The sequence below is a fragment of the Pan troglodytes genome, chromosome 2 (assembly GCF_028858775.2).
Source record: "Pan troglodytes isolate AG18354 chromosome 2, NHGRI_mPanTro3-v2.0_pri, whole genome shotgun sequence".
NCBI lineage: Eukaryota > Metazoa > Chordata > Mammalia > Primates > Hominidae > Pan > Pan troglodytes.
In genome coordinates this window covers 77,863,421-77,886,216 of record NC_086015.1, presented here as the reverse complement: position 1 = coordinate 77,886,216, position 22,796 = coordinate 77,863,421, and the positions used below count along the sequence as shown (strand labels likewise).

Sequence of the window (22,796 nt, the reverse complement as noted above, 5' to 3'; positions counted from 1 at the left end):
ATAGCAGCCCTAGCAGACAAATGCACTAGTTCAGTGAAACTGGTTTATTCCTCACACATGACTCTTTGGTTTCATTCTTTTATTGAATTTCTCATTCTTTTATTGAATTTCCCTTCCTTGAACTCCCAGCATTTTCTCTTTGCTGTGTCTGTGGATGTCGTCTAGGAAATGGCCCAGAGTCACCAAATCTTGCTCCGGTCCACACTGAATCTTGTGGCCAACAGAACTTAATCACAGTCATCATTTTTTGTGTCCAGGCCATATCTGTTTCAAGCCAATTAAGTGGCTCCAATTTAGGCAAGAAGGTCAATAAATGGAATACCAATCAATGGTTCTTGTGTCTAGAAATAAGTAAAAGGTTTAATATAATTTTATCAAGATATAATTAATAACTCCACTGTGGTATAGTGCTACATTTTCTAAAATTCATGTCTAAGAATTAAAAATAAGAATTAAAGAAGAGTTTAGAATCTCCTGGATTTAGCTAGCTTGATTCAAGAGCCCAGATGATAAACCACTCTCTCATCCATTTTCTTGAGTTCAAATTTCTTTCCTGTATACTTTTTAGTATAAAGATAAAAATTGTAACCCTGTCTAGTGCCTTCCTTGGGTAGAAGTAAGAGATGAATCACAGCTTAAAGATTCTGACCCTGCACTGAAATTGCATTTTGTCCACAGCAAATGGACTGAGGATTTAGTAGTCCTGAATTCAGAATCTTTTAGCTGTTCCAACTTGACACAAATGTGCATTTAACTAGCATCCTGGCAAAGAAGCAATTCCCTACTAGGAATTAACTAAATGATATCTGTTTCCATTATTTGTACTTGCCTCCTTCAGCTAAATGCATTTTCATTTCCCCTTGGGTTTCACTTCTTTCAATATTTCTTGGCTGTGATTGGTTTGATTTCTGACATTTTGGCAGCCTCAGTTCAAGAGATGAATGCAACTAATTTGGTAGATAAAATTCTAATCTCCTCTGTCTTGAGTGTCAATTTTTGAAAGGTAATCTAAGATGATGTCTCTATCCTGTAATTTATTTTGTCTAGATTTGACTAAAGCCAGGTTTGAGCAGTTGATTACATTCTCTGATCCAATCACCTGAAGGCTAAGACCAATGACACAGGCTCTAATTGAAGAGGGGGAAAAAAAGCACAGCTCTAAAATCTTTTGTGACAAAACATTAGCCCTAAATTTGCCAGTTGAAAAAAAGTGTTGATGAAGTTGCTAATGAGTGAACTTGGCTTTCTTCCTTGAGGTCTGCCTTCCTCTGCTCTCCTTGGTCCAGCAGAAAACTCTGTTGGCATATTTATGAAGAACTAAGAAAGATTTTCTTTCAGAGAGAATTCCCTTGGCTCCAAAGAAAACTCCATTCCACAAAGTAAACTTGATTTCAGCCTCAACAGGTGCCAGATGCTGGTATCTGGCACTAAGAAATATATTTATTAAGTTACACTTTTAGTTCAGAAGCCATTGAAAAAGGTTTCTACAATTTTAAGTCATCAAAACTGCTTGCATAGCTCTCTTTTTATTTTAAAATTATGTGTGTGTATATATACAGATACATGTATGTATATATATGTGTGTGTGTATAATATATACACACACACACTCCTTTCGAACTCACTATCCCTTAAATCCTTTAATCTCTTCATCTTGGAAGATTGTTTACACAAATGACTTCGAATGTTTTCACTCAAATTCTGTGCTTTTCTATTTAATCCAATAATGAGCTTACCCATCCTTCTGCATTGCTAAATGGAAAAGCACCCCTGGTGTCTACTGACATGGTCACCCCATGCTAGGCCAAGGCAACATCGCCTCAACTTTCTCGGGTTTAACCTTTAATGTAGTATGCAGCATCCTGAGACCTGCATGCATGATGAATGGAATCTCTGGCCCGTCTGAAAACGAGTTTGTGTCGGCAAGAAGATTTAGTATCCCCTGTGCACCCTTGAGATAAAAAATCATCTGGGCTTGTGGGAGCAATTTGTCTAAGAAGAGTAATTTTAGATATTCTTGCAATGACTTTAGAGGGGCTGAATTCATAGTGGTTTTCCCCTTGATTTTATTTCAAACACCTGTTCATCGTGAACAGCCATAATTCGAAGCCAAGGTAATGGGGACCCACAGATGCACAGAACAAGCAGAACTGATTCGTGCCCTTTGTGAGGTTTCTCTCTACAGATCACATGTGAGCCCGTGTGTGCTTGAAGAACATTTGCTATCACTGGTCCTTGCATTTTCAAAACTAGAGTCTATTATGAGGCACTCTCAGTGTGATAAGTCTAACTGATAAATTATGGAAACAAAAATAGAAAATTGATAGCTGCGATAAGTTTCCTTAGTGCACAGCTGGTGCAAGCATCTTGCTCTCCCATCTGTGTGTCAGCGTCTGCATCCCTTTTCCACCACCACAGGCACTTCTTTTCTTCTCTGAAGTAAATCTCTTTGCCAAAAGTCTGTTTGTTTGTTCTGCTCAACAAACGGCACATGTCCTTAGTATGAGCCCTCTCCCAGTTTTTCACAAGAACACTTTCAAACATTTTTTCCCCTTTTACTTAGACTCTTGACCATGTACAGAAAACTATGTCTTCTCCAGGTAAGGCAATACTGTAAACAAAGTGTGTCTCTGGCCTCCTTGGCATTTCTCTCAAAAGCCAAACACTGCGACAGTTAGCCCATGCAGTTTGTCCTACTGCCCTTTGTGAGTCAGCCAGTCTTAGAGACCATGAGCACAGGGCTCTAAATCTGGAGACATGCAGTCTCTTATGTTTGCTAAGTGTGTGATCTCAGAAGAATGACTCCATCTGTCTTTGGGCCAGGTTTCCTCATCTGTCATTGTTCACAATATCACAACAATGACACTTATTATATATGAAATATAGGCAGGAGATTAATTTAGGCTAAAGATAGGCTTTATAATACAAAGACCTCATGACATTTACCCAGTGGCTTAACTAACAAAGAAATTTGTATTTTCCACACCTAAGTGTCTGAAGGGAACATTGCAGATTAGTGGGTGGCTCTATTCAATGCAATCACTCAGATATCCTTCATTCCACGATATTACTCTGCTATCCCCTTGAAATTCATTTTTATCTTCTAGGTTCAAACAGGCTGGATTTCCATGGGTTCTAGCTTGCTGAAAGGGGGACAGAACATCAAAGAGACCTGCCTATAGTCTTATGGCACCAACCTTGGCACCAAACATATCACTTCCATTCATTTTCCATTAGAATGAACATCGTCACATGACTATACAACTGCAAGGGAGGCTGGGAAATGTAGTTTTGCCCAGGAATATGGAAGACAGGTTAAGCATATCGACACAGTTAAGACACAGTTATTGTATCTCTATCACCATAGGAATAGATTCTATCTTAAAATCCCAGAAGATTAAATGAAATAACATATATTTGACCTTGACATACAGTCAGTGGTCAATAAATGTAAACACACATTACTACTAGTGGTAGTATTTGACAAACTCAAGTGTTAGAGTGAAAACAGACTACTAGATGACTTAATTTCACTTAGTACTAGCACTAATACAACCCACATCTGACAGGCTATTAGGGATTTCTGCCCCATCCAAAAAGGGATCTGGAATGAGTCTACATCTCAATGCTCACTGATTTGGAACACATAACTTATCTGCCTAAGCTTCCGATATGGCTCAGAGTCCCTCTTCAATTCTTTGCTAGGCTAAGACACTTCCCACTCCACCTAGTTCCTGCCAGTTTTTTTTTTTTTCTTCATGATATGGATCCAGCTTTCTCTAACCCCAAGCATCTAATTGGGCTCCCCTGCCTATTTGGCCACCAAGTATAGATTAGGATGGAGACCAGCAGACTAGTTTATGTGCTCTCTGGTGCTATCATGTCACATGGTTCATCTTATTGTAACTGCTTGCTCACTTGACTGTCTTCTGCCCAAAACAATGAATTAGCTGAGGACTAGGACTGGGTATGCCTTATTTACTACATATTCCCAATGCTCATCAAAGGACCTAGCATATCATAAGTGCTCAAAAACTATCTGAAAGAATAACAAAACAAAAAAGCAGAAAAATATCCCTGGAAACTCAATATATCAGTTAGCATTCTTAGAGATACTAGCAGCTGAAGTAGACAGTGTAAAGATTAAGGCAGATAGAGAATTTATTTGAAAAGGCTAACACATGGGAAGTCACGGAATTACTGAAATAGGCCAAGTGACCAACATAGCACCCAGATCCACACTAGAACCTTGGTCAGAGGAGAGAACTGGCATCACCACTGATTGTGATGACATTTGTGCTGCTGCTCTTTTTGCTCTCAGAACTTGATTGTGAAACAACAACCAAACCATGCATGGCAGCTTCTGATTGTTTGAGGCTATGTCACATGCCAGGCCCCTAGGAGTGCTCAGCATTTGTGGTGTAATTTTATATCTGCTTTACCCCCAATAAACTCAGAAAGGGTTAACTGGCCAAAAAAAAAAAAAGATAATTATTTATTACACTCAAACATACCTCTTGCTATTTTCATGCTCCAATCCAGTCCAAAAAAAGCTGACCTAAGACTCAAGAAAAGTTCCAAGGTCCTATTTCACTTTGTCTTACTTTCTCAGCTCTACATGCATGAATATTTCTGAAAGATTTCTTAATTTATTCATTATGGTACCAAGCCATACTTCAACTCTCTCTGGACATAGAGAACAATTGCACAAAGATTTATCAAAATCCACTACTTTACAAAGACAAGTGCTTATTCATATGCACAGAATTAAGGAGGAGGCAAAGTCTTGGCATAGTGGTATGTTTCCTCCATGAGAGGACACAAGACATATTTTGTATTTGTATATTTATGCGTTTGTTTATTGCCTTGTCCCTTACAGAATACAGTCTGTAAAGGCATTTGTTTTTGTTTGTTTGTCTTACTGCTGTATCCCCAGAACCTAGAACAACTTATAATGTGGGGTTGGCACTCAGTAAATGAATGGTGAATGAATAAACAGATGGGTATCTGTTACAGGAGTGGAGTGGTTAGCACACAGGTGAACATTCTGACTGGATTTGTTTCTTCTTCACAAAGTGTTGGTCTTTACACGTTATCTTTCCATTAAGTCAGATAGGGGATTATGGGAACCCATGAAGAACTTAAGTCCTGTGCTCTCTACCTCTGACATAGTACCTAAACCCCAAAGTCTGCAGTTCTGAAATTTCCTTCTCTGAACAAAGGCCACCTGCTCCCACTTTTCTCTCCCAACCTCCAACCCTCCTTTGGCTCTCTAAGGCCTCTAGGTTTTTACTATTCATCATCACCCTTGTCCCTTCTTGACTGCCCTGGCAGTACTCTACACTCATCATGTCGAAGGTGCTCTTACCAGCAGCACTAGGTTGAGTAGTGATCTCAAAACCTCATGTTAACCCAGAACCTCAGAATGTGACCTTATTTTCAAATAGAGCTTTGCAGTTACGATCGAGTTAAAATGAGGTTATATTGGATTAGGGTGGGCCCTAAATCCAATGACCCATGTTCTTATAAGGAAAAAGAGAGATCCAGAGCCACAAACTGACATACAGGTAAGAACACCATGTGAAAACAGAGAGAGACTGGAGTTATGCTGCCATAAACTGAGGAATGCTAAAGATCTCCAGCAACTAACGGAAGCTTGAAAAAGGCAAGAAACGATCCTCCCCTAGAATCTTCAAAGGGAGCATGGGCCTTTTGACAAACTAATTTCAGACTTCTGGCCCCCAAAATGTGAAAGAATGAATTTCTGTTGAAGCCACCCATTTGCGGCACTTTGTTAAGGCAGCCGCTAGGAAAGTAGTATGCTAGCCCTGGAGTCTTCACCACTGTTTCCTCCAGCCACTGTCATGATTCCCATCCCCAGCCCTGAATCCTTCCTGTTTCTACTGCTGCTTCCCTTTAGCTGAGGAGCCTGCTGGTAAAGCCACACATAAGCATATTTTGTTTTTGTATAGATACAAAATCCCTCCCTCCCACATCCCTGCCCCCATTTCCCTCCACCTACCCCAGCATCTTATTCCAGCAAAATACCCACCTCCCACAATCCTGCTTCATCTAGAATGCCTCTCTCTCACTGGCCCATTTGTAAGCTTGCTTACCCTGAAAAAAGACCTCCCTACGTCCCTCTGACCTCTACAGGACTGCCCTTCTTCTCTCTCCCTTTTACCAGGCTTTTTAAAAGAATAAATGTATACCGGGCGCAGTGGCTTACGCCTTAATCCCAGCACTTTGGGAGGCTGAGGTGGGCAGATCATGAGGTCAGGAGTTCAAGACTAGCCTGGCCAATATGGTGAAACCCCATCTCTACTAAAAATACAAAAATTAGCCAGGCGTGGTGGTGCATGCCTGTAGTCCCAGCTACTCCAGAGGCTGAGGCAGGAGAATCACTTGAACCCAGGAGGAGGAGTTTGCAGCAAGCAGAGATTGCACCACTGCACTCTAGCCTGGGTGACAGAGCAAGACTCCATCTCAAAAAAAAAAAAAAAAGTGCCATCTACCTCAACCTTTAAAACATCAAAACAGCCCCATAAATGTTCTTTACCATCCTTGAGAGCTCTGGTCTTGGGCACTACTGAACCCTCTCTTCTTCCTAAAATCTCTCTCATACACCCAATTCTGAAACTGTTTTGTCCTGCTCTCTTCCCACCTTGACAACTTCTTTTCAAATTATTTTTTCTCCCTCCCATATCCCTTAATAAAGGCATTCCCTTAAGTTTGGCCTTTTACCTTACATTTTTTGTTGTTTTCCTTGATGATCATACCTATTTTCATGAATTTCTCTGTCCTTTCTGCTTAATTTATCACATACTTTGGAAAGACCTCAACACATGTTTGAATAAATAAATGAATGAAACCCAAAATCTTGATCTTTCAGATCCACATTTCTAAATGTGTACAGAAATAGGTTTTGTTATGTGTTTCTAATGCCTAGCTGTGTTCTTTACATGCTAAATGAATGAGAATAAATGAATAGCTATTTTTACACAAATACCCAGCTGGCAAACAAAGGTTCAATAAATCCGGATTTCTCCATCTGTACCCACAAGCCAGCTCTTCCTTTTGACTTTTTCCCCCAGCTATGAGTGTTTCACCAATACTAAGGGTTTGCAATCTTGGGATCATTTTTCTTTTTCTCTCTTTCTCTTATACTTTATCTGTTTGATAATCTTTTAAATTCCATATCTTTAAAATATTTCAAATATCTCTTTTTTTCACAATCCCAATGCTTATGCTCTAGTTTAGCATTCATTTCTCTAGTGTTTTCCATGTTCATTTTCCTGCATCTTAAATATCATAATTATAACTCAATGTATTTGTCTGGTTTTTATTGCTTATAATAGAACACCCAAAACTGGGTAATTTATAAAGAAAAAATTATTTATGACAGTTGTAGAAGCTAAGAAGGCCAAGGTCAAGGGACTGCATCTGGTGAGGACCTTCTTGCTGGTAGAGAGACTCTGCAGAGTCCCAAGGCAGTACAGAGCATCACATGGCAAGGGCGCTGAGTGTTCTACCTCAGGTCTCTCTTCCTCTTCTTATAAAGCCACTGTTCCACTCCCATGATGATCTATTAATCCATTAATCATGAATGGAGTAATTCATTCATCAGGGCAGAGCCCTCACGATCTAATTCTGGGACTCCATGTTAAAGACCCCACCTATCAGTACAGTTACTTTGGGGATTAAGTTTCAACATGAGCTTTGGAAGGAAAATTCAAATCATAGCACCAAAATTCTCATATCTTATCCTTTTCTATCCAGCCTGATTGTCAAGAATATCAGTTATAGTGTAAGCTGGACTCAGACAGAATCTCATCTCTGCCACTTACTAGCTATGTGATCTTGGGCAAGTAACATAATCTCTCTGAGCCTCAGCTCCTCTTTTATAAAATAGGGGAAATAACAGTCCTTATTTCATAAGTGCAGGGCATGTTACCTGGCATATAGAAAGTGTTCAGTAAATAGGGGGTTCATAAGGGTGAAAGTGGTGGCTGTGGTGGTGGCAGCAACAGTAGCCAGAGGTCTGGTCTCCATCCTCCCTTATTTATGCAGTAATCTTTCAGGAGCTCCTGAAAAACTTGCAAGTAGTGACCAACCAACCATTCATTCACAGGTAGCCTCGCAGATCCTGTGAAGAAGAACACAAATGTCAGGAGTCGACCAGCTAAAACCAATTGCTAAAACCAATATCAGAGAATTTTTATAGGAATTCAAAGAGAAATTTTGTATTAAAAAGGTCAGCCCAGTGCCTGGCCTAAATTAAACAGTCAAGAAATGAAATTATTCTTGGAGACATTTTACAGGGGTTTGAATTGTAGTACTAAAATGAGGATGTATACTTATGGTAACCAACTGAGGAGACTGTAGCAGGCATGAAAAGATTTGTATCTCCTTGCCCTCTTGAATTTAGTCATGCCCAAGTAATTTGCTTTGGTCCATGAAATGCTAGCTAAGGTGACCTTTATTAATTCCAAATAGAAACATTTAAATGCTAACACTGAGTTCTCCAAACTTCCCCTGCCAGGCAGAAACTCTCTCTTCACCTTCAATGGAACATTTAGTGTGAGTAAAAAATAATTCTTTGTTTTTCTAAGCCACTGCAATTTTGGGGGTGTTTATTACTGCAGCATAACCCAGCCTATCCTGACTGTTAGGGTTGATAACCAGTGTCAGGGAGAAATCCTATGGCCTCAGAGAGCCACTTAAATATTCTTCTCACCCTTGATCTATTCTTATTAATAAAGTGGGCTACACGGTTTTCAAAGTTGAATTAGTTAATAAGATCCTTGGGGCTTTGTCTTTAATGAGAAATAACACTGACATGAGAACTGGAACTTGCTAGAAAACCAAACACTGCAGGAAGCTCATCTCTGCTCTTTAGCTTTTATAACTATTCCACTGCTACTCCAGAGTTTCCTTTTGGCTTATGTCTCCTGCTCCCCACTTCATGTCCACCCATTCTGCCACAGCTCCTCAAGTTACACTAGATGAATATTATCCTAGTAACTCCATATTTCCTTCCTTCCCACATGCACACTCACTTTTCCCTCTACATGGAAGGCCTTAAAAAAAAAATCATTCCTTTATCTGCATGACTAAATCTTACCAATCATTCAAGGTCCATCCTAAGTCCTCTCTCTCTAGAAGACTTCTTGCCCTTCCCAGCAGGGAGTTATAATCCCTTTGTGATATCCCTGTGGCATTATATGTATATTTTCTTTGACTTACTATTTTTAAATCCTGTATTATTTTTTATCAACTTATATATTTTAAATGCCTTAATAGATTGAAGCTGTTCAAAGGCTTGATCCATGACTTACATATCTTATCCGGGGCAATTTAATAGATTTCTTTGGCCTTAGGATGTCCTCATAGATAATTGTAATGAATGATGATAAATGGAGTATTGATATTTAGCTGTATGACAAGACTTGGCAATATATAACACAAGAAATAAACTGTACTAAATTTTTTTAATGTCACAATTTGTAGAAAACCTAACCACTCATCATTACCTCTTCCAAATTCTGACTCAGTTTTGAAATCGGCCCAGAAGCTTTGAGTGATCATCTTTATTAGTGGTGAAACTGAATTGGAAAAGGTAATTTGGATTGAAGGCCAAAATGGGGCTTCCTACAACAGGCCTCTGGAACTGATTGTGTCCAACCAGTCGCAGATATAGCAGCTAGAGGTGTGCAGGCCTCCCTGGCAGATTGGACCAGGAGGGCCTGGTCCTGGTGAGATTATGACATAATGGCCAGAGTTACAGGGAGAGCATGCAACACTTGCTGCAGGCTTAAGAGAGAACCAGGCTCTAGGCAAGGCATGAGCAATGACCTTCATCCAGACTCACCAATGAAATAAGAAAGGAATAAGGTTTAGAGAGAAGTATTTCCTGCTTGAGAGGATCAGGAAGCAACTCAGGAAGAAAAAGAGCAGGGTTATCTAACAAAAGACACGCTCATAAACTTAGGTCATAAGAACTAAATTAAATCACTTAATCACAAGATATAAGAATTCAGAAGGAAGGACACACAATTTTTCAAATTTCCTGTGGGTTTGATGTCAGATTTTTAAGACATAATACATATGCTAAGAAAAATAGGCTTTAGATTATGTTTGGAGAATCATATATGCTTGCATTCTCCAAAGTAAATTATTTAAAAATATCAGTTTTGTACTGTTTAGTTACTCACTCACATACAAGTTTTGCACTTTAATTAAAGGATTATATTGTTAGAGGTCAGAAGATGATACCCCAAAATGAAGGCCTCAGAAGCAAAAGATTCTTTCCAACCTTCCCCTGCCTTCCTGTCTCTCAGTCGGGTTCTCCCTCAAGGCTAGCCATAGAAACTAGAATCCCTCTTCTGCAAGGTGGTCATAGACTCCAGAACCCCTTTTTCCCAAAGCCAGCCGTAAAACCTAAAATATTACTTTAACTTTTGTGCTTTCCTTTCTGTGCAAAAACTGGCCATAAAGAAATTATCTGGCCTATCTTGTTTGATTATAGGTCATAAGACCTTCCACCCCATACCCAGAAGGATGACATGTTGCATAGAGAGGCCAAGAAGAATCTAGACAGACAGACCATGCTGGGATCTCCACTCAACCCGTTAGCACTAAATCATAATTTTTTATCCAATCATATTTCTACACAGCTGCTGCAACTTTGTTGATTCTAAGCATAAAAATGGACAGCTTCCCCTGCACGTTTTGGTCTTCATTCTGAAGGCTCCTATGCCATGTAAAAGTATGATTGAATAAATTTGTATGCCTTTTCTCCTATTAGTCTACATTTTGTCAGTGATTTTCAGTGATTTTTCAGGGGGCAAAGGGGAAATGTTTCCTTGGCTTCTACAATATTAACTGGGCTGTATTATATTGACCAAAAGTCTTAAGAAAAACAACAGCTTTGAATAGGCACCGCTGTCTACTGACTGCCCAGTTGGGCCCAGGAAGACCATGGTGGCATGTATACACAAATGAGGTCACATGTTCATACTTGAAATCTGCAACATTTTCAATTCTGACACTACAGTCTTCCCACCTGACCCAGAAATGCAAACATCCCATGTTTTTCAGGAAGAATGTCAACTCTAGAGATGTGGCAATTCAGCAAGTAGATGGCTTCTCTGGTGAAAAACTACATTAGATCTCAATAAAATACATTCCATTAAAACTTAGCAGCAGGACAAGAGTGTGTTACTGCTTTTATTGTCTGAATTGTGTCTCCTATGTGGGTTTGTAATGCAATATTACATGTTAGGGCATTTACAAAGAGTTTTCAAATCATTAAAAGGCTATTGTCAAAAGAATGATGGAAAGAGGATGAGAAAGTATCCCCTCCCCCTCTGCAATCCTCAGCCCTCCCCAAATACCAGCACCTGGAACAAGCCATGCTTTGCCTTCATAAAAAGCTGTTGGAAGCCTGAAAAAAACAGGCAAGATAGAATTAAGAAAAATGGGCATATCCCACTGACCCTGAGTATAGAAGAGAAATGTATAGAATGTATGAGTTATTAGCACAGTAGAAAAATATTTTATTTAAGAACCACATCTTCACAGCTCTGTCTGAAAGGTTTCACTCAAACTGCAAAAAAAAATAAGCGTAAAGATTGAAAGCTCAGGATACTCAAGGATCTATAATGTTGTGTGTAAAAGAATCATAAAATCATCAGCAAAAAGAAGGACACAGTAGGAGTCCCAAATTGTAAACGATTAAGCTCCTAGGCATGTGTCATACTTCATCCTAAGGGATAAAAAGAGGAGTTTCAAGTGAATTCCCCAGCTTTGTTTATGGCACAGCTCTTTCTGACAATAAGGTTTATCTTTCAAAAAATCAAAGTCAAGGTTTGGCTTGGTTTTGCTTGGCATTCATCTTCAGCAACAAATGAAATACATTTGCATTTTAGGTCCTCAAAATAAAAGATTTCAGAGAACCCATTGCCAATTGTTATCAAAGAATGAAAGAGAGAGGAAAGACAGCAAACAAAAATGCTATATCTTGGCCATTAACATAGTGAGTCCTTGAATGACAATTCATGAGTAACCAGGACAAGGGCTATGTCTAAGAAGTATACACAGCTGCCCAAAACACCGAGAACCTGATCTTCGTCTATGTTAAATGGTCTGTGTGTGTTTGCTCACTTCATCTGCACAACAATCCTGTAAGCTGGTGCTTACAGAGAGATAAAACCGTCTTGCTCAAGGTCACACTATTTGTAGATGGCAGAGCTGGAGTTTGATTCCCATCTCTGACTCTAAATATATGCTTTAAAAGAGGGTTTCTCGACCTCATCAGTATTGTCATTTGGGCGGAATATTCCGTTGTTGTGAAGGACACTACAATGTAGGTCATCCTTGGCTTCTATCCACTGGATGCCACAGCACCTCCCACTCAGTTGTGACAACAAGAAATGTCTCTGGACAGTGCCAGATGACCTCTGGGGGGCAAAACGGCCTCTGGTTGAGAACCCTTGCTCTAAACTAGTTTCACTCAAAAACGTAGACTATGCTCTAGTTAACAGACTATGAACATAAGGAGCTTGTGCCAGCATACAAATCAACTATGTCACTAAGCATACTGTTTACTTCGAATGACATTTTTTTTTTTCAATAGCAAGACTTTTTTAGTAAGGAAGCAATGTGTGGATTTTCATTTTGGAGCGAGCTCTTTATCTCATCAAAGACCAGCACTATGTAAAGTGCTGCTATAAATTATTGTGGTATATTGCCTCCCTGAAATGGTAATATTCAATAAGGATTTGATAAATTACTTTTCAAGTTATTTTCCCCCTTAAGCCTGTATTAGATAGTCTTTATTCTGGCAATACACTTCTCATCAATAATCAAAAATTATTATAAAGCTGAGTTTAATAAATGGCTCTTAGGTTTGGTTTGAGTGTTTGATTGTATTGCTCTCTCCCTGACCTTCAGGTTACTAGATGACATTCCTGATTGGAAAAGCTCAGTGCCCAGCTAGACAGCTTGCCCCACACTAGGCTATTATAAGGTTTGACAACTTGGTCCAGAATAGTCATTGCAATCTACAAGTAACTGGAGGCTGTGTGGTTCCCATCCTCTCCCACTCCCCTTAGGGACACTGCAGTTGGGGAAGATGGGAACTACAGAGTCTCCAGTTACCTGTAGATTGCAATAACTATACTAGCTGTTTTCCCAATAAAAATTCTATTGTCTTATCCTCCTTTACCATCTCAGCAACTAATATTCATAAATAGCAACACCTTCTGAGAGTTAAAGTACTAACAGCAGCAGCAGCAACACTATTTAAGAATAATTGAATGCTTCATTATGTACTAAGCATTAAGAGCTGCATATACATTAGCTCAGAGAGTTTTCACAATAACCATATGAAGTAGGCACTATTATAATATCCATTTTACAGATAAGGAAACTGAGATCAGAAAAATCCAGTGCCATGACAGAGGTATTTTGGCTGGAATCAGCCCAGATAGAACTCTGAAATTTGTTCATTTTTTTCTTGAACTTTTTATTACATAGAATTTCAAACATAGAAGAAATAATAGACAGAAGAATATAATAAACTTCATAAATAAGTCACCAGTTACAAAAATTAGCAACTCATGGACAATCTTGCTTTAATCCAAAACCAAATCTGCTTTCTTTCCCTTATTACTGGGAAGCAAATCCCACACAGCATCATCCATAAATATTTCAGTATGTATATCTAAAAGATCAGGACTATTTTTAAGAAACATAAGTTTCAAGCCATTATCAGACGTAAAATATCATTGATTATATCAATATTATTAAATATCATCAATTGTATCATAAATGTTATGAATGTTTCTTTTTGTATTTTATGGTTCTTTAGTTTGCATCAGAATCTAAGTAAAATCAATTCATTGCAACCAGTTGATCTATGACTTCAGTCTCTTTTAATCTCTCCTTTCATTTGCAATTTATTTGTCATAAAAGTTGGGTTGTTGGATGGGTACGGTGGCTCACGCCTGTAATCCCAGCACTTTGGGAGGCTGAGGCAGGCAGATGACTTGATGTCAGGAGTTCAAGACCAGCCTGCCCAACATGGTAAAACCCTATCTCTACTAAAAATACAAAAATTAGCCAGGCATGGTAGTGTGTGCCTGTAGTCCCAGCTACTTGGTAGCTGCTGCAGGATAATCGCTTGAACCCAAGAGACAGAGGCTGCAGTGAGCCGAGATCACACCACTGCACTCCAGGCTGAACCACAGAGCAAGACTCTGTCTCAAAAAAAAAAAAAAAGTTGGAATGTTAATCCTATAGAGCAAGCATCTGTGTCATCTATTGTTTATTTTTGCAAACTTTTAAAAATTTAAATACATACATACATACATAAAATAGATCAATAAAATTTAAAACCATCTTTTAACCATTTTTAGCTTGAGGGTGTACAAAAACAGTCAAGGGACAGTTTAACCACTATAGTAGAATGTTCCACGGTCTGAATTTTGAGGATTGCAACCTCATGTTGTCATTAATATGTGTATCAGTCCATTTTCACACTGCTATAAAGATACTACCTGAAACTGGGTAACTTATAAACAAAAGAGGTTGAATTGACTCATAGCTTCACATGGCTGGAGAGGCCTCAGGAAACTTCTAATCATGGCAGAAGGTGAAGGGGAAGCAAGGCACATCTTACATGGCAGCAGGAGAGAGAGTGCAGGTCAAACTGCCACTTTTAAACCATCAGATCTTGTAAGAACTCCCTCACTGTCATAAAAACAGCATGGGAAAAACTGCCGCCATGATCTAATCACCTCCCACCAGATCCTTCCCTCAACACTTGGGGATTACAATTCAAGATGAGATTTGGGTGGGGACACAGAGCCAATATCAACCATATCAACGTGTTTCTCTATTCTTTGTATTTTCTATAAATTGTGGCTGGATCTAAAGCTTGATGAGATTCAGGATCAATCCTTTTGACAAGCTACATCATAGGTGGTGTATTCTTCCACCAAAAAGGACATAATATCTGGCTTTTATTCTTCCCAAATTTCGTTTTTAACATTAATGTTCTGTGTAAGTACTTGACTTCAAAGAACTTCAAAGTACCTTATGGGCACATAAAATACATATATATATATATCAAATAAGTGGTTTCCTTATTCTTACAGTGTTTTTTGAGTGACTTCTCTGCTAGGCATTGAATTAGGTATGTGGTATATCGAGATGAAAAAGCCAGAGGCTCTACCGTCAAGGAGTTGTCTTGTGGTAAGTGTTTCACTGATGCCATGTAGCACAGCCAGTCAAATAACAAACCTGGCTTGTAGTGAACCAGGGAAGCTGCACCCAGCAAGAAGGAAATAGAATGATAAACATTCATAGGAAATAGAGATCAGGTTCTCTTGCTCTGGGACAAGGATGCTTTGTAGAATTATGATGTCAGTTGGACTCAAGACAATGGGAAAGACTTAGAGAGATGAGGTCAATCATCTCTGTAGATTCCAATGAAGAGGAATCCTATGAGCTGCAGTACCAGTGCAGAGGGGCATAAGATGTGTGCATGGCCAGGAAGATGAGCAGCTGGGTGAAGCAGAGGGGCTGTTTAAGGGTTATCATGGGCAGACCTATCATTTTAGGCAATCCCATTTATAAAATCTCCAGAATCAGACAATCCTTTGGTAACCATCTAGTTGAGTAACAACAACAACAACAAAAACAATGATATCAAGCAAATTGTTATTATCTTATTGAGTCTTCATAGGAATATCATTGGGTAAGCGTTATTAGTCTCCATTGTACAGCTGAGAGAAAGGAGTTCCAAAATTCTTCATTCTCCCTCTACTCAAGTTTACCCAAGTTGTAAATGCCAAGGCAAGGATCTGAACTCAGGTCTGTGCTACGATTCATTTATATGGGCAGAGATTTCCCCTGAAAGAATACCATGTTGACCCAATCTCTCATGAAGGATCTCTCATGTTGGGGGTTGTTCAGGATTCCACATCCCAGGAGGGGCTACCACATTCCTTCTTCAGATACTGATTTCTGCCCCTAATCATTTAGACGACTTTAAAAAAATGTTTTTTCAAGAGAAGAACAATATGGTAAAATAGCAAGCTTGAGAAAAGAGGAGTAAAGCAAATGAATTGTCGCTCTGGTCAATACAGTTGCTCTGATATAAAATCTGTCTCTAGGCACCAAGAAAAAAAGGAAATAGAAATAAGAAGTAGAGAAGAAACTCATATTTATTGAGATTGTCTGCACCTGGCACTGTCCTGGCACTAATTAACATAATTCATATAATGTCAAAACATCCCTGTGAGGTAGCTGAGAGATGATAGTTTTTTTTAACTTTTAAGTCCAGGGTACATGTGCAGGCTTGTTATATAGGTAAGCTTGTGTCACAGCAGTTTGTTGTACAGGTTATTTTATCACCCACCCAGGCATTAAGCCTAGTACCCATTAGTTATTTTTCCTGATGCTTTCTCTCCTCCCACCTTCCACCCTCTGATAGGACCCAGTGTGTGCTGTTCCCCTCTATACGTCCATGTGTTTTCAGAGAGATAATAGATTTTTTAAAGACAAAGTTCCTACATGTAGACCAAAAGAAATTTCTCACGTAGGAGGATATTGAGTTATGTAAGAGCCAATGCTACAGTATCAGCAAAAACTTTGAAAATAGCACACACAGGGACACCGCTACCAGTTAATACCCAAATCCCCATCCTCAGCCACCTTTGCCTGTTAATACCCACATATTGGCAAACTCATGTGAATGAAATGATCCCACTGTGCAATTTTAGTCTGTCCAAGATTTATATGGGTTCAGACTGAGGTGAGTAGCAAAAACTAGAAAGAGCCAAGAAAACTGGTAAGCAGAAATAATAAGCAGAACAACAATAATTATAATACATGAAGACAAGCAGGTAGTCATCTGAAAAATAGAGTGGAGAGTGTAGAGTAAAATAAGGAAAAAATGCAAACCTGTATAACTTGAACTTCAAAGGCAGATTGGTAAGGCCAACTTCTCCACAGCAGACAGCTTCAAGAGAATGGATTTCTCTGGTTCAAAGTTGGATTCTGAAAGACAGTTTTCCCCACAGATATTTTTCCTCAGTCCAGTCAGTTTAGCCTCAGTAGCATCTGGTGGTAGGAGAACCATGGGGTATCCTATAGAGACAGAGAGGATGATTTGATTATTCCCATAATAATATTCATACACAAGAATGATATGGCTAGATGTTAAATTGAGGGGGGAGGCCGGGCGCAGCGGCTCACACCTGTAATCCCAGCACTTTGGGAGGCCGAGGCCGGCGGATCACGAGGTCAGGAGATAGAGACCACCCTGGCTAACAAGGTGAAACCCGGTCTCTGCTAAAAATACAAAAAATTAGCCAGGCATGGTGACACACGCCTGTTGTCCCAGCAACTTTGGAGGCTGAGGCAGGAGAATCGTGTGAACCTGGGAGGTGGAAGTTGCAGCGAGCCAAGATTGCACCACTGCACTCCAGCCTGGGCAACAGAGCCAGATTCCGTCTCAAAAAGAAAAAAAAAAAAAAAAAGTTGAAGTGGAGGGGAATGTCTATTAAAATATCTAGTTCAAAGTGTCTCAAATTAAAGTATTTCCCAAACAAGCTGAAAATAACATCTGTTAAATGAAATTAAATATTTGTATTGAATTTGACCATTCCTTAAATGCTACTAAACTCAACATTTCCTGTGGTCAGACCATGCAGATCTCCTCTTATGATAAACGGTAATTGCCGAAGGATTATGGGTAAATATTCCCCTGTCATTTCTTTTGAGAGGGAACCTACTAGGTTAATGTGAACTGGGCTAAAAATATTGATTCCAGAAATGAGTATGAAATGTTGTGATTTCCAATTATTCTAAGAAATTGGTCTTTGAAATCCTGAATTATGAAAGGATAAAGTGGCTCCAATTTAATCTGTGAAACAGGACTCTATTTAGACTCCATGGTCAAGTTCCTAGGAAAAAACTTTAGACGGGAATAATGGTTGGCATCTAATATTGTTGACTGGTGCCCTCCAGTGGCAAAACTTGATGGAGTGTTCAATCCAGTAAAATTCAAAGTGTCTTCTGTTTCAATTCTCAGGCCTTTTGAACATATGAGCCCAAACTTTTTAAGAGCCCAATAGTTGGGAATAAAACCACAAAGGCTTTAGATTGTACTTGGTTTTACACTGTATGGTCATAAAATGCTAGAGAAAAAAGGTTGTTTGCCTTTAAAGTAAGGCTGGAAAAAGACTGAGAGCCACAGGAGATTAAAATGACTTGGCAGAAAGATATTGGGCAGGCATTTTAGAATCTTCAGGCTGTATCCTCACCCTTTCCCTGTTGTATCAAACTCCTTTATGGTATTTCCTGTTTAGCTGGAAGGAATGACATATCCCCAAATGCGCAGGTCCTGGGCATTGAGGAGATGCCAGTTATCCTGCCTGTTAATATGAATGTGCCCTGAGGATACTGATGTTTTTCACATGACAAATGTCTAGCTTTGGATGTCCTAGTCATACTGTGGGTCATTTATTTTCTTTCTTATTTTAAAGTCTTTTCTTTGGAAGGCCAAGGCAGGTGGATCACTTGAGGCCAGGAGTTCAAGACCAGCCTGGGTAACATGGTGGCCCAGCTATTCAGGAGGCTGAAGCAGGAGAATGGCCTGTACCCAGGAGGTGGAGGTTGCAATGAGCTAACATCACGCCACTGCACTCCAGCCTGGGCAACAGACTGACACGCTGCCTCAAATAATAATAATAATAATAATAATAATAATAATAATAAAGTCTTATCTTGACCTCCTCAGGATGCCGTGTCCCTGGGCCCTCTCTGTTTCCTTTCTGATCTCCTACATTGCTTTCCCCCGCCTCCCACCGGGGTCTTCCTTTTAGCATCCATCCATGTCCTCACTTCCCTTTGGGTCTGAAGGGGAAGACAAACCTGTCGGCCATCAAGAGAGGATCAGACTCCCTCTAAATTCTTGAGGATCTTGATACATTAAAATATAAAGAAATGCCAAGTTATATTTAGTGATATATTTTGTTTCTGAAATTGGAGTCTGTTTTCCTGTTAACAATTTTGACACAAATGCAATATAATTGTCTTATTTGTAAGATGATTACAGAGACTATTTTTAAAAATCTAGCTCTAAGTGTACTAAGAGAAGGGTGCTCCAGAACTAGGTCACAGGTATGAAAGTATATGATGACATCATTCTCCTTCAATCCTGTCAATACATCTCTGTGACAATAAGTATGAATTTGTAGAGAAAATATGATAGCATTAAAATGCAGTTGCGGCTAGGCACGGTGGCTCACACCTGTAGTCCCAGCCCTTTGTGAGGTGCAGTGGGCAGATCACTTGATCTCAGGAGTTTGAGACCAGCCTGGGCAACATGGAAAAACCCCATCTCTACCAAAAATACAAAAAATTAGCTGGCATGGTGGCACATATCTGTGGTCCCAACTACTCAGGAGGCTAAGGTGGGAGGATCACTTGAGCTGGGAAGGCAGAGGTTGCAGTGAGCCGAGATCACACCATTGCACTCCAGCCTGGGCAACAGAGTAAGACTCCATCGCAAAGAAAAAAAAAAATGTAATCGCCTACCGGGTTCATCTTCCTGCCCACTGCACGGACAAATTGATTAACTGAGACTGCAAGCATTGCAGTAAAGAGTTTAATTGACACGAGGCTGGCCACATGGACATAGTTACCACTCAAATCAGTCTCCCGGAAGGCTTGGAGATTAGGGTTTTTGCAAGCATAATGTGGTAGGCAGGGGGCTAGGGAATGGGGAATGTTGACTGGTTGGGATGAAATCACAGGGATGTGGAAAATGTTCCCTGTGCACTGAGTCAGCCTGTGTGGGGATCACAGGACCAGTTGGGTCATGAGTTGCCAGTCTTGGTGAAGTCAGCTGCTTGTCAGAAATGCAAAAGTCTGAAAAGAAATCTCAAAAGGCAAATCATGGGTTCTACAATAGTGATGTAACCTACAGGAGAAATTAGGGAAGTCACAAATCTCATGACTTCCAAACGGTAGCTCATTATCACTTAACTATACCAACATCTTAACAGAACTCAGGTCCCTCTCATAATTCTAACCTTGTGGATTTTCATTGGTTTTACAAAGGCAGTTTAGTTTGGGGAAGAGCTATTATCATTCTTGCTTTAAGGATAAACTATAAATTAAATTCCTCCCAAAGTTAGCTTGGCATATGCCCAGGAATGACTAAAGGACAGCTTAAAGTTTAGAAGCAAGATGCAGTCAACTATGTCAGATTTCTCTTACTGTCATAATTTTGCAAAGGCGCTTTCAAAAAGTCTAAAATTATATATCAATAGTCTAAGCCCTTCCTGAATGTGAACTGTGGCCCGAAGGGTGGCTCAACTTGCTCTGGGAGAGTGAGTAAGAAGTAGATATATCTATGCGACTAAACAAGGAAGCCAGTTTGGGCACAGAAATGTATTGGTATTGAGGAAAGTATTTCAATTAGGACAGATAGTTAGAAGTCTCTTAGTAATATCCAACCACAGAACCCACAGTTAATTCAGATTCAAAGTGCACAAATTTTAACTGCACAAAAAGAATGTGAGTCTCCTCATCCCTGCATTACAGATTTGGGGAGAGCGTGTATCATTACAGTGAAAATAATCACCTGGGACTGGAGCCGATGGTTAAGGACCTTTGTTTTCAGATGCTCACATCCACTAGAGATAGTTTATATTCTAATGATTTTATCAACTCTTCCTAATATTTTATACCATCTAGAGGAAATAGGAAAAGCTAATTATAGCTTACCTTCATTATCCTTGTCATCATATTTAAACTACTCCAGTCTGTGTTTGCAGATTGACATAGGCAAGCAGACTTTTGAGTGTGAATCAGAACAACTATTTTAGGAAATAACGTTACTATTCTCTGTACCAGTTATCTCCCTTCCTTCTCAGAGCCCTCTGAGAAAGGATGGGGGTCATTCTCACTCAGCCTAGGTCACACAGCTGCCTTGAAGATGTGAGTTTCTTGACTCCCAATCTCATTATCTTTCCATTTTGCCAACTTAAGAGTTCAATAATAACGACTCTCCTGTTGCTAAAATGTTACACATAATCCCTCTCCATTACTGCAATATTTTAACTAGAATCTACCCCTTCATGGATTTTCTTGCTAAGTAATGCTTGAAGAGAAATGTTCAAAGTCAGTACTCCAACACTAAGGAATCAAGACAGAAAAGCAATGGTACAGTTCAGAAAGATCAAAGTTTGGGGAGGTCATTATGGGAATTTATTTCATTTTGAAAGAATACAGGCAAATGCTTTTATTTAGGGTGTGAACTAATTGGCGATATGCATATAGTGGCATAATTTAACATCTCTTTCTATTCAGTCAGTGATTCTTAGCCTGTTTTGGATCACAGACACCTTTGAGGAGTTGTAGAAAGCCATAGACCCTTTCCTCCCCACTTCACCCCTGACCCAAATCACATAGGCACTAAAAGTTGTATTCAGTTCCAGGGGATTCACTGACCTAGTTTTAGAATCCTTATTCTAGATACATGGCTCCCGACTGGACAATGTTTCCCTTGGGGGACATTTAGAATGTCTGAAATATTTTTGGTCTTCACAACTGGGAAGGCACTACTCACATCAAATAGACAGGTGTCAAGGACATCTGCTAAATAGTCTATCATGAATTGTGCTGCCCCTGTAACCAAATACATTTTTGTTCAAAGTCTCTGAAGTGCCAAGGTTGAAAACACCTGCTACGGATCTGCGCTGTCCAATACAGTAGCCAGGAGCTACATAGAGCTCTTGAAATTGTGGCTAGACTGAATTGAGATGTACTAGAAGTACAAAATACACACCAGATTTCAAAAACTTCATACATAGCTGTAAGATATTGCATAAATGATGTTTTGTATTGACTACATGTTGAAATAATATTTCAAATTTACTTGGCTAAATAAAATGTATTAACATAAAGTTCATCTGTTTCTTTATACTTTTTGTAATGTGGCTACCAGAAAATTTAAAATTACATATTTGTCCATAGCTGTGGATACATTTCATTGGATAGACATGCTCTCGATGCTTTATAAAATTGAACTATTGAAAACTAATTAAGATTCTGATTCTAAAGCAAGGGTGAGCAAACTAAAACTAAAACTCATCCACTAGGTGTTTTTGTAAGTAAAGTTTTATTGGAACACAGTCACACACATTTGTTTGCCTATTGTTAATGGCTGCTCTCACAAAAGCAGAGCTGAGTAGTTGTGACAAATACTGTATGGCCAGAAAACTCTAAAATATTTATGATCTGGCTTTTTACAGAAAACATTTGCCAATCCCAGATCCAAGGTCATGTCCACTACAGGGGTGGGATAAAAACTTTGCCATCCTGACAGTAGTAATATTTTCATATTTAAAGTAAGCAAATTTGGGACATTTGAAGAAGAGCTGGCTGAAAGGATGGAAGGCAGGTGTAACAGAACACACTAATTGGCTATGCTGTCCTCATATGACTGTATTTTATTTTGCTATTCAACTGGAATATGGCTCTCTATGACGGAGAATAGGAAAGATAATATCTCCTGTTAAAAATGGGTCACTGAGGCCGGGCATGGTGGCTCACGCCTGTAATCCCAGCACTCTGGAAGGCCGAGGTGGGCAGATCATCTGAGGTCAGAAGTTCGAGACCAGCCTGGCCAACATGGTGAAAACCCACCTTTACTAAAAATACACAAATTAGCTGGGCATGGTAGTCCCAGCTACTCGGGAGGCTGAGGCAGTAGA

At 39.5% G+C, this 22,796-nt stretch overlaps 1 long non-coding RNA gene across 1 annotated transcript in view; it reads right to left on the bottom strand.

The window, feature by feature from the left end:
- Positions 1–7,330: 7,330 nt before the first annotated feature.
- LOC134809523 (uncharacterized) overlaps positions 7,331–22,796 on the bottom strand; it is a 65,964-nt gene continuing 50,498 nt past the window's right edge. The window contains exons 2-3 of the long non-coding RNA XR_010155453.1: positions 16,972–17,157; positions 7,331–8,146 (exon numbers count right to left, since the gene is read on the bottom strand). This is a non-coding gene — a long non-coding RNA (uncharacterized LOC134809523). The remainder of the gene's footprint in view (positions 8,147–16,971; positions 17,158–22,796) is intronic.